Source organism: Bos indicus, chromosome 8 (assembly GCF_029378745.1).
Source record: "Bos indicus isolate NIAB-ARS_2022 breed Sahiwal x Tharparkar chromosome 8, NIAB-ARS_B.indTharparkar_mat_pri_1.0, whole genome shotgun sequence".
NCBI lineage: Eukaryota > Metazoa > Chordata > Mammalia > Artiodactyla > Bovidae > Bos > Bos indicus.
Genome location: NC_091767.1, coordinates 34,335,221 through 34,351,113, shown reverse-complemented (window position 1 = coordinate 34,351,113; position 15,893 = coordinate 34,335,221). Strand labels below are relative to the sequence as shown.

Genomic DNA, 15,893 nt, shown 5'->3' with positions numbered 1-15,893 from the left:
CAAAGACCAATTTAGAATGTATAAACAAAAATTATAAATAGAATGCCACTGGGTCTTGCTGGCAATATTATAGTTATAGCCAAGAAACAAAGCTGAGTATGCCACATTTATCTCCACTTCTCAGAACAAGTGGCTACCAGGAATCACTTGGGGTGTTCCAACTCAGTCCTTGTGCAAACTCACCATTTTGCCTAATGTGTGACATTTAAGCAAGCAGAGGACTGACTATTGAGACATAAAATCAAATGACAGATTTCTATCCAATCCTATGTCACCTTTAACTGATGGATTAGAGTACTTTCACAAATAGACAATTGGAAAGACCAAAGAACTGTCAGTTACAAGCCAATAAGGTACATATTCACTCCACAAATAAAATTTATGTGTATCAGACAGAAGGATATAGATATTCAGAGCTCACACCAGACCTCACACGTTTGGCCTATTTTGACTTTTACCACCTCTACTGGAAAAGGTGTACTTCTATTGTTACTTTCACACCTAAAACTCTAATTTACCTTTTCATTTCAAATACCTGACCAAACAAAATGTCAAACCTTATACATAGAGTTTACTTGAATAGCACCTACATCAAAGTGCTGCTTTCTTAGAAGTACAGAAATGTTAATATATATCCGCTTGGTAAAAAGTTTTCTAAAGGCAAAGGTACTGCCTTTGAGAAGGACAGCCCATGTATGGAGTAGCCCATGTTTTTTCTAACAAAGGAAACCAGAGATTCAATACAGAAGGAATAAATTTAGTAGATGTATTGCTTATAAGACGAATAGATATAAGTTAAATGAAGCACATACTTAAAGGGAGCCTGGAATAAAAAATGCAATCCACAAGACAAAAAAAAAAAAAAAAAAAATCTAAAGAAAGTTTCAATTCTATGATGAATTCAACTAAGCAAGAAGAAAGCATAGCAGTATCATTACTTGTGGGATCACAGTTAAGAAACAGCAGGACATTATGTGTGGTGTTGGTCAGCCTCACTAATGGATGCATACAATTCCCGGAGCAAGAAGGTTTTCAAAATGAGCAGAGTGCTAGAAGTTGAAAATGAAATCCAAATTAAGAGCTGTTGTCCTACATCCTTTAGCTAACCTTAGAGCAGAGGGCTTTTAAGGCTCTTTCCTCTTTATTTAGATGTTAAAACCAAGTGGTTGATCTATAGGAATCAATGATTCTTAATTTGCATGAAGGCTTTTTTTCAATTTTTTGGCGTTCCTTCATTGTCTGGGCAAAATTTTTAGACTAGCACAGCTACTTCATATTAATTTATGCCTCTCATGAAAAAACAAGTATCTCTTACTTTTTCCCTTCCTCCAACTGGAGTGCAAATTTTAAGGTAAAGCACAAGGGAAGTCAGAAGGACTTCTCTAGGAAGAAGTAGGCTTCCAGGATAATAAAACTATCATGGCATCTATCGTCTCCTCTATATAACAGTGATTTTCAAGCAGATTGAAAAGGGATTTATTTATTCATCCAATAAATATTTATTAGAAAAAGACAAATGGAAGAAAATAGGATATTGGATCTATGGAATTTTATGTTTCTTTGAGGCAAACTGAGCTAAGGCCTGGGATATGAGATCAGTAATATTTCCTCCTCAAAGTTACCATAGAAATCTGAGTGATTCAGCTACTGGGAAGGGGGGATGTCACCATCTTTTACAGACAAAACAGATACAAATCAAGAAGGAGTGTTTGACCTCATTTTTTGCACACCAGCTACTTGGTATCCTCACTTCTGATTTTTCATCTATGTAGACTATCATAATGCTGTCATAGTTTTTCTAAGACACAGCTCTGATTATAGAGTTGCACAGATTATAGCAATAAACAAATAATAACAAGCACCTAAAATATCCATTTTTCATTTATATAGTAAAATATAATTTTTAAGATCAGGTTTCAAAACTTTCACCAAAGAATCCCAGTTCAACCTTTTGAAATAACACCTCACTCTTATCATATTTGAGGATTCAATCTCCCCTATTGCCAAATGTCCCTATTTATTTCCACCTCCATGTTTCTTACACTTCCTCTTGAGGATGGATGATTTCATCTATCCTCACACATCTATACCCCATCGAATTAAAAATGTCATTTGTTTTCTTCAATAATTCATTCATATTCCAACAGATAAAATAAAGCCTCCTTTTTTTGAAATTCTTATTCTACTTTATTTGACAAATTAGCAATCTCCAACTGTAATGTCATTATGTATATGTAGCCAATATTTCCCCACTCATTTACAGATATTATTATACATAATGTCTTCATAGTAATAAATCTTCAAAAAATCACTAGCTTGGAGTCAATACCAAGAAAATATCTATCTTTATACACTGTCAACTCAAGTTGATCTTTTATTGCTTAGTTTTCTCTTGACATTATATCATACTAGTGTATATCACACTGATCTGGAATTATGTATTAGTTGTATTAATGTTTGTCTTTAATTACAGAATTGTACAATACAATAAGTGGGCAACTTTGAAGTCAGATTTTGATTTGAAACCAGCTCTGACATTAAATAGCTCTATGTACTTGGGAAAACTATCAAACATGTTAAAGCTTTAGTTTATTTCTAAGTTATGTATCAAAACCTTATAGAATTTTTTGAAAATAAAATGTAATGATTCTTATTAAGCACCAAGGACATGGCAAGGCCTGAAATGAATGACATCTTTCTGTTGGGACACCATCTCATGATTCACACTGTCTCTTTTTAAAAGGAACATCCTGTAACTCCGTTTCTACATGTCTTCCAAAGTGTGTAGTAGAACTGAACACAGATCACAAGCAATTAGTGCCAGTAAGCATATGTCAGGAATGGAAATAGAGTTTTACACAGACTTTTAACACTGAATCTTAGCTGAAAAATAAAAAATTGTCATGCAATAGATAGAACTCAGGTCAAACAGTGTGACACATATGACTCTAGATTTGTAGATATTACTTACTAGCACTGTGACTTTGACACAGGTCCTTTACTTCTCTGAATCTTCATTTCTTCACCTGTGAAAATGAGGACATTGGACTAGATCCATGATTTTAAACTACACTTTAAAGTATATTGGCTTATTTATTCTGTGAATGAAATTTTATGGAAGCATAACAAATAGAAGCATTAAAAGTAGAGCTACTTTGGAAGTTTAGAGTCTCCACTTTTTGGTCTCTTCCTGTAAGGCTTAAATCTGGTCAATGATTTACAGAGGATTCATGAAGAATTGTGATAATTTGGTTTATAAAAACATCAACTCAGAAAGCATGTATAAGATATGACAAACTTTATCCATTCATCCATGGAGGATATTTAGGCTGTTTCCACATCTTTGCTATTGTAAATAATGCTGAAATGAGAAATATCTTTGAGATATTGGTTTCATATCTTTTGAATATATATCCATAAATGAGATTATTGGATCAAAGGATATTTATATTTTTAATATTTTAAGGAAAATCCAGTGTTTTCCCAAAATGGCTGTATCAATTTACATTTCCAAATGTTTGTTGATGAATGGATAAAGAAAATGTGGCTATATATTTGACTACACACACATACACACACACACTCTCTCTAGAATATTAATCAGCCTTAAAAAAAGGAGATCCTGTCATTTGAGACAACATGGATGAACCCGAAAAATATGATAAGTGAAATAAGCCAGATGCAGAAAAGCAAATACTGCATATTCTCAATCATAGGTGGAATCTGAAATGTCAGTTTCATAAAAACAGAGAGCACTACTGTGGTTATAATTAGTTAGGGAGAATACGATATGTATTCTACTGGTCAAAGAATATGTACTTTAGTCATGAAATATAAAAACGTTCTGGAGATCTAAGGTTTACAATGTGACTATAGTTAACAGTATTGTATTATACACTTTAAATTTGTTACATTTGACATTTGTTTAAAGAGTAAATCTTAAATTTCTTGCTCCTTCCTCCTCAAAAACAATGGTAATCACCCATATGAAGAAATAAATATGTTAATTAGCTGAATTGTAGTGAATATTGCACAATGTATACATATATCAAATCATTAATTTATACATCTGAAATATATGCATGTTTTAATTATCAATATTCAATTAAGTCAGATAGCCTTTTAAGTTGAGGGGAAATAAGTGAAAGGTCAAACTTTAAGCAATCTTTATACTCACCAAATATTTCCTAAAGATTCACTGAAACTCTAAAAGGTTTTTTACTAGACATGTTGCATACATTATCTAAAGAGCTAAAAATTCCAAACTGAAATTTTACAACTCTAATATTTAAATTCTAATAGAGTTTTGCCAAGAAAATGCACTGGTCATAACAAACACCCTCTTCCAACAACACAAGAGAAGACTCTATACATGTACATCACCAGATGGTCAACACTGAAATCAGACTGATTATATTCTTTGCAGCCAAAGATGGAGAAGCTCTACACAGTCAGCAAAAACAAGACCAGGAGCTGACTGTGGCTCAGACCACGAACTCCTTATTGCCAAATTCAGATTTAAATTGAAGAAAGTAGGGGAAACCACTAGACCATTCAGGTATGACCTAAATCAAATCCCTTATGATTATACAGTGGAAATGAGAAATAGATTTAAGGGCCTAGATCTGATAGATAGAGTGTGTGATGAACTATGGAATGAGGTTCGTGACATTGTACAGGAGACAGGGATCAAGACCATCCCCATGTAAAATAATTGCAAAAAAGCAAAATGGCTGTCTGGGGAGGCCTTACAAATAGCTGTGAAAAGAAGAGAAGCAAAAAGCAAAGGAGAAAAGGAAAGATATAAACATCTGAATGCAGAGTTCCAAAAAATAGCAAGAGATAAGAAAGCCTTCTTCAGTGATCAATGCAAAGAAATAGAGGAAAAAAACAGAATGGGAAAGACTAGAGATCTCTTCAAGAAAATCAGAGATACCAAAGGAACATTTCATGCAAAGATGAGCTCGATAAAGGACAGAAATGGTATGGACCTAACAGAAGCAGAAAATATTAAGAAGAGATGGCAAGACTACACAGAAGAACTGTACAAAAAAGATCTTCATGACCCAGATAATCATGGTGGTGTGATCACTGACCTAGAGCCAGACATCCTGGAATGTGAAGTCAAGTGGGCCTTGGAAAGCATCACTACGAACAAAGCTAGTGGAGGTGATGGAATTCCAGTTGACCTATCCAAAATCCTGAAAGATGCTGTGAAAGTGCTGCACTCAATATGCCAGCAAATTTGGAAAACTCAGCAGTGGCCACAGGACTGGAAAGCTCAGTTTTCATTCCAATCCCAAAGAAGGGCAATGCCAAAGAATGCTCAAACTACTGCACAATTGCACTCATCTCACACGCTAGTAAAGTAATGCTCAAAATTCTCCAAGCCAGGCTTCAGCAATATGTGAACCGTGAACTTCCTGGTGTTCAAGCTGGTTTTAGAAAAGGCAGAGGAACCAGAGATCAAATTGCCAACATCTGCTGGATCATGGAAAAAGCAAGAGAGTTCCAGAAAAACATCTATTTCTGCTTTATTGAGTATGCCAAAGCCTTTGACTGTGTGGATCAAATAAACTGTGGACAATTCTGAAAGAGATGGGAATACCAGACCACCTGACCTGCCTCTTGAGAAACCTTTATGCAGGTCAGGAAGCAACAGTTAGAACTGGACATGGAACAACAGACTGGTTCCAAATAGGAAAAGGAGTATGTCAAGGCTGTATATTGTCACCCTGTTTATTTAACTTATATACAGAGTACATCATGAGAAATGCTGGACTGGAAGAAACACAAGCTGGAATCAAGATTGCCGGGAGAAATATCAATAACCTCAGATATGCAGATGACACCACCCTTATGGCAGAAAGTGAAGAGGAACTCAAAAACCTCTTGATGAATGTGAAATTGGAGAGTGAAAAAGTTGGCTTAAAGCTCAACATTCAGAAAATGAAGACTATGGCATCCGGTCCCATCAATTCATGGGAAATAGATGGGGAAACAGTGGAAACAGTGTCAGACTTTATTTTTCTGGGCTCCAAAATCACTGCAGATAGTGACTGCAGCCATGAAATTAAAAGACGCTTACTCCTTGGATGGAAAGTTATGACCAACCTAGATAGCATATTCAAAAGCAGAGACATTACTTTGCCAACAAAGGTCCGTCTAGTCAAGGCTATGGTTTTTCCTGTGGTCATGTATGGATGTGAGAGTTGGACTGTGAAGAAGGCTGAGCGCTGAAGAATCGATGCTTTTGAACTGTGGTGTTGGAGAAGACTCTTGAGAGTCCCTTGGACTGCAAGGTGATCCAACCAGTCCATTCTGAAGGAGATCAGCCCTGGGATTTCTTTGGAAGGAATGATGCTAAAGCTGAAACTCCATACTTTGGCCACCTCATGTGAAGAGTTGACTCATTGGAAAAGACTCTGATGCTGGAAGGGATTGGGGGCAAGAGGAGAAGGGGACGACAGAGGATGAGATGGCTGGATGGCATCACTGACTCAATGGATGTGAGGCTGAGTGAACTCCGGGAGTTGGTGATGGACAGGGCGGCCTGGCGTCCTGCGATTCATGGGGTCACAAAGAGTTGGACACGACTGAGCAACTGACCTGATCTGATCTGAATATTTAAATTCAGGAAAAATGATAACTTGGATTATAAATGGGGTTACAAGTGACAAATAAGAATGATCATACACTGATGTTTTATGTTTTAAAAATCATATTAGCTACAAAATTCATGTAGATGAGCTGTCTGCACACTTTAAATATCACTTAGAGTGTGTCATGATGAAGACCATATCATAGAATGGTCAGTGTGCAAAAATATTGGAAGAAATTATATAAGAAATTAAACATGTGCTTTGTAGTGAGAGAGATGATTTGAACATTTTAACAATGAAGTTCTAGGAAATTCACTCTACCTCTAAGTTGCAACTTTGGGCTTCCCTGGTAGCTCAGATGGTAAAGAAACTGACTGCAATGCAGGAGATCTGAGTTTGTTCCCTGGGTGGGAAGATCCCCTGGAGAAGGGAAAAGCAACCCACTCCAGTATTCTTGCCTAGAGAATTCCATGGACAGACCATGGGGTCACAAAACATCGATCATGACTGAGTGACTAACACACTTTCTAAACTGCAACTTATCTGTAAAATGCAAATAACAATATTGATCCTTCCTGATTTTATGTGCTTTTTGTTGTGTTTGCTTTTTTTGGTGACTAAAAAGTAATATTTATTATAAAAAAACAATAGGTATTTTAGGTGCCTATTAAATATTAGTCCCTTTTCCTTGTCTTATCATACAATTTCATAAATATAGTTGACATTGCTCAACATAGAGCATGAAGCAATGTTAGCAACTCAACATGTTAATGGTCTCTTTCACTGTGGTTTCTAACTTTCTAACCTTTCGAAGCTGTTAAAATAAAGTTGAATAATGATACTGCTGTGGCATAAGTGTATGCTAGGATCAATAAAGTGTGGTTGTTGGAATAAATTGCAATTAAAGAGGTATTGCTTGATTGCTTGACAGTAGGTAGTCTTTCTGGCCCAAATAAACTCAAGCATCAGTCTGATTTATAGGTTAATTAGTATGGACTTCACATGCATCTCACTGGGAGACCATCAGATCATATTGACTTCTACATGCATCATGAGTGTGCCCTTGACTTTGTTTCGTGTCACTGACAGGTGACACATCCTCTTTACTTATTTACTTTGTTTATTCAAGGATATAGTCATAATTTTTAATCATGTAGAACACAAGAAATGTAATACGTTTGTAAATGAGTAGTGAAATAGCTGTTAAAAATTTAGTATTGCTGCTGGGCTTTTCCTGTTTCTATACACTTACGATAAAAATATATGTGAATTCAGAAATGGCATAGGCATCAATACAGCAAAGAAGGATGATTATTATTGGATTTTTGCAGCAATATAAAAATACACATCAGCAATCAATTTATAGGCTAGAAAAACTCAGGATAGGTGTATTTCATGACAAATTAGTTGACTAATTCCTTAAAAAAAAGAACGTAATTTTTATTTTCTAAATAAAGAAGTATGCTTATCTAAAGAATAATTTTGCTTATTTCTAACATGTCTATTCAATGTGGTATTTTATACACAATAAATTCTAATATATTTGTCATTTTCAGTCACTCAGTCATGTCTGACTCTTTGGGATCCCATGAACTGCAGCATGCCAGTATTCCCTGTCCATCACCATCTCCTGATGCTTGCTCAAACTCATGTCCATTGAGTCAGTCATGCCCTTTCTTCCACTATGTATTTACTAAATAGTCTACTCTCTGCTAGAGAAATAAAATTTTTTAGTGAACAAATTAAAAAAGTACAATTCTTCAAAAGGAACAATTATATATGTATACGGTATATATACATGTACATATATAATTGTTCCTTTTGAAGAATTATCCTATATGAATTATACTGGCTGTAGTCCATGGGGTCGCTAAGAGTCGGACACAACTGAGCGACTTCACTTTCACTTTTCACTTTCATGCATTGGAGAAGGAAATGGCAACCCACCCCAGTGTTCTTGCCTGGAGAATCCCAGGGACGGGGGAGCCTGGTGGGCTGCCATCTATGGGATCGCACAGAGTCAGACACGACTTAGCAGCAGCAGCAGCATACATATACATAATTGTACTTTTATATATATATATATTTTATACATATATATAAAGCATCTTTCCTGTAAGTCCTACTTCCACATTTTTATAAATGCTACATTAAAAAAGCATCAAAACAAAAATAAAAGTCATGCAAAAAATACTCTAATGACACACTTTCTATGTTATTCCATATTTATGTTAGATATTTATTTTAGGTGCTACTGTTACACCCAGTAAATCCAAATTATATTTATTATAGTAAAATTACATAATTTTCTGTCTCTGAGCCCCATTTGCTTTTCTCTACATCTTTTAGAATGAAAGTTTTGCATAGGCCAAAGTCAAAAAGACTAGCTGTTTTTCTACATTGATAAATACTCCTCAGTTTCTGACTTGTAAATAGTATTCAATACATATTTGTTGGATGAAGGAACTAATCAAAAGTTTTGATTATAAAAAGTGATTACAATATTTTGTGTTGGCTACAAAGGCTTTTCTGTAACATCTTATGGAAAAACTCAAACAAACTTTTTGACCAGCCAAATATTTGTGACTTTACACATGAAAATACATTTTGATAATTCTGAGTAATCTTTTTACAGCTTTTATACATGACAGTATAAAACTACATTAAATTTAAGAAATTATACCAAAAATAGAAAATAAAACACTAGAATCAAAGAAAGCATTTTAAAGAACAAAATAGGATCCTAAGATAAAATGTTTCTGTGTAAAAATTAGAAATCCTTGAAAAAAAAACATAAGAAAACAAATTGGGATCAAAATCCATTCCCTGGCTCTCATCTAACATAAGAACTCGGGCTCCTTGAAAGAAAAATACATGTCTACCGACCTTGTTAATTTAAGGATTTAAAATAATACCTGGTTCATTGTGAAGACTCAGTTCATATTTTAAATGCATTACAAATGAATCAATAAATTACTTGAAGCAGAACATCTAAGAACTGAAAAAACAATATATAAAATGCCAGGAAAACACAATAAAGACTGGAAAATATGAAAATGTGTGATACAGTAATTTAACTAACTAATACAGCATAGACTACATATGTTGTATTATAAGATGATACTATTTTAAACTACAAGTGATATTAGAACTCCAGAAAAACAAAGTATATCTGAATATATAGGTTTAAAATTTTCCACAATGAACCAGTATCCTTTTCCATTCTGAGTTCAGTGTCATTAACAGAGTTGAAGATAATATTGAGAGCATCTTTTATAACTTGAGAGCATCTTTTCCCCATGTCTGTGGGAAGATTTGGTGAGGAGGAGACAGCATTTTGCTTTCCTGTCTTTGGGTTAATTTGCTGAAGTAAACAGTGGAAGAGAATGGATAGGTATAGATCTGAAAGCAAGAAACACCGTAATTCTAAGAATGTGTGTTTTTGCATAGACCTTACAGCAGCTGATCAGCTCTAACTGATCTTTGGTATTCCACTGATCTGATTATCAACTTGTGTAAAATCTTAAAATAAAGAATTACAGTTTTATCTTCTGCTTAACTGTGATGTCATTAAAATAAAGCAAGTGTTTAAATACTTATATCTGCCAGGTGGTCAAATCTTTCTCTTCACTCTTGCACATACCCATCCTACCTATCTACATCTATTTAATTCTCATGAGCCACAGACAACCCCACTCCCATCCAGTTGCTTTTTGCTTCTCTGCCTTGCTTCTGCCTGTTCTAACACTTTATTGCCTTTCTTTGGGGTTAGTTCAAATCAATCCTGCTTTTCATGAGTACATTTTTTTCTCCAGGTAATTTTTTGTTAATTTTCAGATTACTTTTTATGAGGCAGTATTAAGATCAGTCTGAACTTCTAGCTGTAAATTACCTAAAATTGCTAATCACATATGCCTGTGACCCACTTTCTTAACAGGAAATATTGTTTCCTAGATTTTTTTAAGAGCACCATTTAAAGTAAAATAAGCATTAGAAAACAGTGTTTTGGGGTATAAATTATAAATTTAATGATTTAACATGGGGATGATTTGCACTTATACAAATGCAAAAAACACTGTTCCATGCATAGCATATAGGGCTTCCCTGGTGACTCAGAGTAGAGAATCCACCTGCAATGCACGAGACCTGGGTTTGATCCCTAGGTCGGGAATATCCCCTAAAGAAGTGAATGACTACCCATTCCAGTATTTTTGCCTGGAGAATTCCATAGACAGAGGAGCCAGACGGATTACAGTCCATGAGGTTGTAAAAGAGTCAAGCAGAACTGAGTGAATAACCATGCATGAATGCATGGCATATATCATCACAGTCAAAATTCTATGCCTCTAAGCAAAAAAATGGATGCTGAATTTTTGTTAAAAATATATTCTTGGTCATTTTTAGTAGGCAAAATAACACTTGGTATCCTGGTATTAAAATGTATATTTTAGCATTTCTATTTTAAAATTAAAAAGTTTACCTCTCCCATTATTTGAATACATTGAATACATAGGAAAACATTAATGGTCATTTTCATTTAGTAATATCTGTAGAATTTAATTTAAAATTAACCAATTTTAAAATAATAATTTAAAAATGGTAAAATAATTAATTTAAAAAAAGAGTCATTTGTGGTAAGCCTGATAATTATCCCCTAAATATATTCATGTTTTAATCTCCCAAAACTGCGAATATCTTATATTACATGGTATAGGAGAATTAAACTGTCAATGAGGTGAGTTTAAGATAGTGGGGGTTATCCTGGATTATTCAGGTGGGTCCAGTGTAATCGTAGGGTTAAGATAAGTGAGAAAGTGAGGCAGGAGAGTAAGAATCTGAATGATATGATGTGACAAAGACTCTATTAGCCATTGCTGGCTTTGAAGATGGTGGTGATATCTGTAATGCAAGAAGGCTTTAGAATGTGGAAAAGGCAAGGAAATGGATTTCCTCCTACAGCTCCCAGAAAGAAATGCAGCCATGATATAAACATTTATGTACAAGTTCTTGTGAACTTATGTTTTTATTTGTCATGAATATAGCCCTAGTGGTACAAGTGTAAGACCATATGATAATTCTGTTTATCATTTTGGAGAAGGCAAAGGCACCCCACTCCAGTACTCTTGCCTGGAAAATCCCATGGATGGAGGAGCCTGGTAGGCTGCAGTCCATGGGGTCGCCAAGAGTCGGACACGACTGAGTGACTTCACTTTCACTTTTCACTTTCATGCATTGGAGAAGGAAATGGCAACCCACTCCAGTGTTCTTGCCTGGAGAATCCCAGGGACGGGGGAGCCTGGTGGGCTGCCATCTATGGGGTCGCACAGAGTCGGACATAACTGAAGTGACTTAGCAGTAGCAGTTTATCATTTAGAGAATCTTTCAAACTGTTTTCCAAAGTGGATGATACCATTTATATTTATTTACATATATACATTTATATGTCAGCAATGTGTGAGGACTCCAATTTCTCCACAACATCAAGAATACTTGTTATTATTTGACTTTTTACTTGTAATTATCTTAGTGGGTTTGTAATGATACCTTAAGGGCTTCCCAGATGGCTCAGTATTAAAGAATTTTCCTGCTAGTGCAGGAGACAGAGAAGATGTGGGTTTGATCCCTGGGCTGGGAAGTTCCCCTCAAGGAGGAAATGGCAACCCACTCCAGTATTCTTGGCTGGAAAATTGCATGGACAGAGGAGCCTGGTGGGCTACAGTCCACAGGGTCACAAAAATCAGATGACTTAACAACAGGGCAGGAGCACAAATGTTACTTTATTGTGGTTTTGATTTGTATTTCTCTAATAACTAACAAAGTGAATATCTTTTTATGTACTTATTTGCCATTTACAACTTTTTGGAAAAATGTCTATTCAAATCCTTCATCTATATCTAGTATCTTATTAATAGTTAATAAATAATTATTTTCTCCTTTAGGGGATATTATTTATTTTTAAAATATACATTACTTTTTGGAGAAGGTTTAGGTTCACAATTAAATTTAGTGGAAGGTACACATATTATCCATATACCCCCTACCACAACACATGCATAACATTCCCCATTGACAACATCCCTGACTACTGTTCACCAGAGTGGGGCATCTGTTACAACTGATAAAATTGTACTGACACATCATTGTCACTCAAAGTCTATAGTTTACGTGAAGAACCACTCTTGGTATTGTGCAGCCAATGAATTTGGATAAACGTATAATGATATATATCCATCACTATAATATCATACAAGGTACTTTCATTGCTCTAAATATTCTTTGTGTTCTATCCATTCCCCTTTTTCTGCAGTCCCTGGCAACCACTGATCTTTTTATTGTCTCCGTAGTTGTGCTCTTTCCAGAATGTCATATAATTGGAATCCTATAGTATGTAGTCATCTCAGATTGGCTTCTTTCATTTAGTAACATTCATTTAAAGTTCCTTCATGTCTTTTCATGACTTGATACTTCATTTTCTTGTGTCACTCAATGCTTTTGCATTGTCTGGATGTATTACAGTTTATTCATCTATTCACATACTGGAGAACACTTTCATTTCTTCCATGCTTTGGCAATTATGAATAAAGCTGCTATAAACATTCTGTGTACAGGTTTTATGTGGACCTAAGATTTTAGCTACTTTACTAAATAACAAGGAGTATAACTTCTAATTCCAGTATCATAAAGTATGTTTAGCTTTGTAAGATACTGCCAAAATATTTTCCAAAATAGCTGTACCATGTTGTATTTCCACCAGGAATGGATGAGAATTCCTGTTGTTTCATATCTTCGGTAGCATTTGGTGTCTTCAGCATTCTAGATTTTGGCCGCTCTAATAGTTGGGTGTGTGTTTGTGCATGCATACTATGTCACTTCAGTCACGTATGCCTCTTTGCAACCTTATGGACCGCAGCCTGAAAGGGGGTCCTCTGTTCAGGGGATTCTCCAGGCAAGAATACTGGAATGCGTTGCCATGCTCTCCTCCAGGGATCTTTCTGACTCAGGGATCTAACATGCATCTCTCATGTCTCCTGCATTGGGAGGTGAGTTCTTTATCTCTAGCATCACCTGGGAAGCCTCTCATAGTTTTGTAGTGGTATCTAACTATTGTTTTAATTTTTATTTCTCTGATGACATATGATGTAGACCAACTTTTTATACACTTCTTTGACAACTGTATATCTTTGAAATTATCTCTTAAGGTGTTTGGTCATTTTTAATATGGTTATTTGTTTTCTTATTCTCACATTTTAAGAATTTAAGAGTTCTTCATATATTTTAGATAACAGTCTGCAATTGACTAAATTATCTGTGTCTCTCCGAAATTCAAATGCTGGAATCCTAACTTCTAATGGGATAGCATTAGGAGGTAGAGCCTCTGGGAGGTAATTAAATCATGAAAACTTATGAATGGTACTAGTGCCTTATAAAAAGTATCCCAGAGAGTTTTCTTGCCCTCTTTCTGCCCTGTGAGGATACAGCAAGAAGCTGGCAGCCTACAATCTGGAAGAGGGCATGCATAATATGTCAAATTTGTTCATGGCCTGAACTTAGACTTCTCAATCTCTAAGAATGGGAGAAATAAATGTTTATTATAAGCCACCTAGTCTGTGTTATTCTGTTAAAGCAATCTGTACTAAGACACAGTCCTTTATCAGACTGTGCCTTTTGCAACTATTTTTGTCCATTTTGATGAGAGCATTTTTATTCTTTTGAACGTGTCTTTCATGGAGCAAGTTTTTTCAAAATTTTTTTTTTTTTTACTTTACAATATTGTATTGGTTTTGCCATATATCAACATGAATCCGCCACGGGTGTACATGTGTTCCCCATCCTGAACCCCCTTCTCACCTCCCTCCCCATACCATCCCTCTGGGTCATCCCAGTGCACCATCCCCAAGCATCCTGTATCATGCATCGAACCTGGACTGGCGATTCATTTTAATAAAGTCCATCTTGTCAATTTATATTCATGGAGGGGATACTATTTAATATGGCGGTTTCAGTTATAGAGAATAAATCCATATACCTTTAACATGATGAGAACTTGGAAGGGGGAAATAAAAAATATAGGATGGGACTTCGGAGAAGGCAATGGCACCCCACTCTAGTACTCTTGCCTGGAAAATCCCATGGACGGAGGAGCCTGGTAGGCTGCAGTCCATGGGGTCGCTGGGAGTCGGACACGACTGAGCGACTTCACTTTCACTTTTCACTATCATGCATTGGAGAAGGAAATGGCAACCCACTTCAGTGTTCTTGCCTGGAGAATCCCAGGGACAGGGGAGCCTGGTGGGCTGCAGTCTATGGGGTCCCACAGAGTGGGACACGACTGAAGCGACTTAGCAGCAGCAGCAGCAGCAGGATGGGACTTGGATGTTGCTAGAAATTTACCCTGATAAGACCAGAAATTTTTCAGGATTATGTCACTACAAAGTAACTCAGCATCATCCCTGTATCTTTCAAATAATAAAAACAAATATTAATGATGCTTTTTAAGGCAGGGGGATAGACAGAATTAGGTTAGGGGAGTTATATGTTCACACTCCATAGAATAATATAGACTAGACAATAGTTTTGGGTTAATAAGTAGACCAATTACATTAAGTACACTTTTTCCTCCTCTCTGTATTTTACTATATTTTATTTTATATTATTAAGCCCTGTCAATTTGTGTTTCAGCAATCAATTAGCAATGACTTTTCTTTTGTAGTCAAACATAGTCAAATTAACTTCAACTTAACTATCTCAATTAAATAAAATCAGGAAACCAGAATGGGGAGCTGTCATACCCTATGATGACAGCAGAGCCTAATAGGAAAGATCCCCCTTCATTCTTGGCAAAGTCTCAGCCAAAGAAAAGCCAGGAACTCTTTGTTTACTATAACTCTCTAATTTCCTTTTCCTCTTTCTAAAAGCTTTCTCCTTCCCTTGCTGTTGAATGACTTACACATGGCTCCCCATGGTTGCAGACCCCAAATTATGATTCTCCACTGATCCTGAATATACCAGTTTTTGAGGAGTTGGAGAAATATATAATGTCTATTTGTCTTAGGTCAACAAGAACCAAATCAGTTTATCTTGGAAGTAGGCATTCTAAACAATTCTGTAATCTAAAACACTGCCTTTATTTTGCATGGTATTTATTTTACATGACAGTCTCTGAAGTGGCTCATCTGAACATGATTAAAATCAATGAGTCATACTTTTTCCAGGCTCTTTGTAGTGTGTATCAGATGGTTGACAATAACCAATTTGTTTTTTTTTTCAGTACACAATTACACTTCGATGAAG

The 15,893-nt window shown here is 35.6% G+C and overlaps 1 protein-coding gene across 23 annotated transcripts in view; it reads right to left on the bottom strand.

Moving 5' to 3' along the window:
• Positions 1–15,893, bottom strand: part of PTPRD (protein tyrosine phosphatase receptor type D) — a 2,527,413-nt gene that overhangs the window by 2,204,146 nt on the left and 307,374 nt on the right. For all 23 annotated transcript variants that reach the window (XM_070794551.1, XM_070794552.1, XM_070794555.1 and 20 more), the window contains exon 2: positions 2,972–3,026. The gene's annotated coding sequence lies outside the window, so the exon portion shown is untranslated. The remainder of the gene's footprint in view (positions 1–2,971; positions 3,027–15,893) is intronic.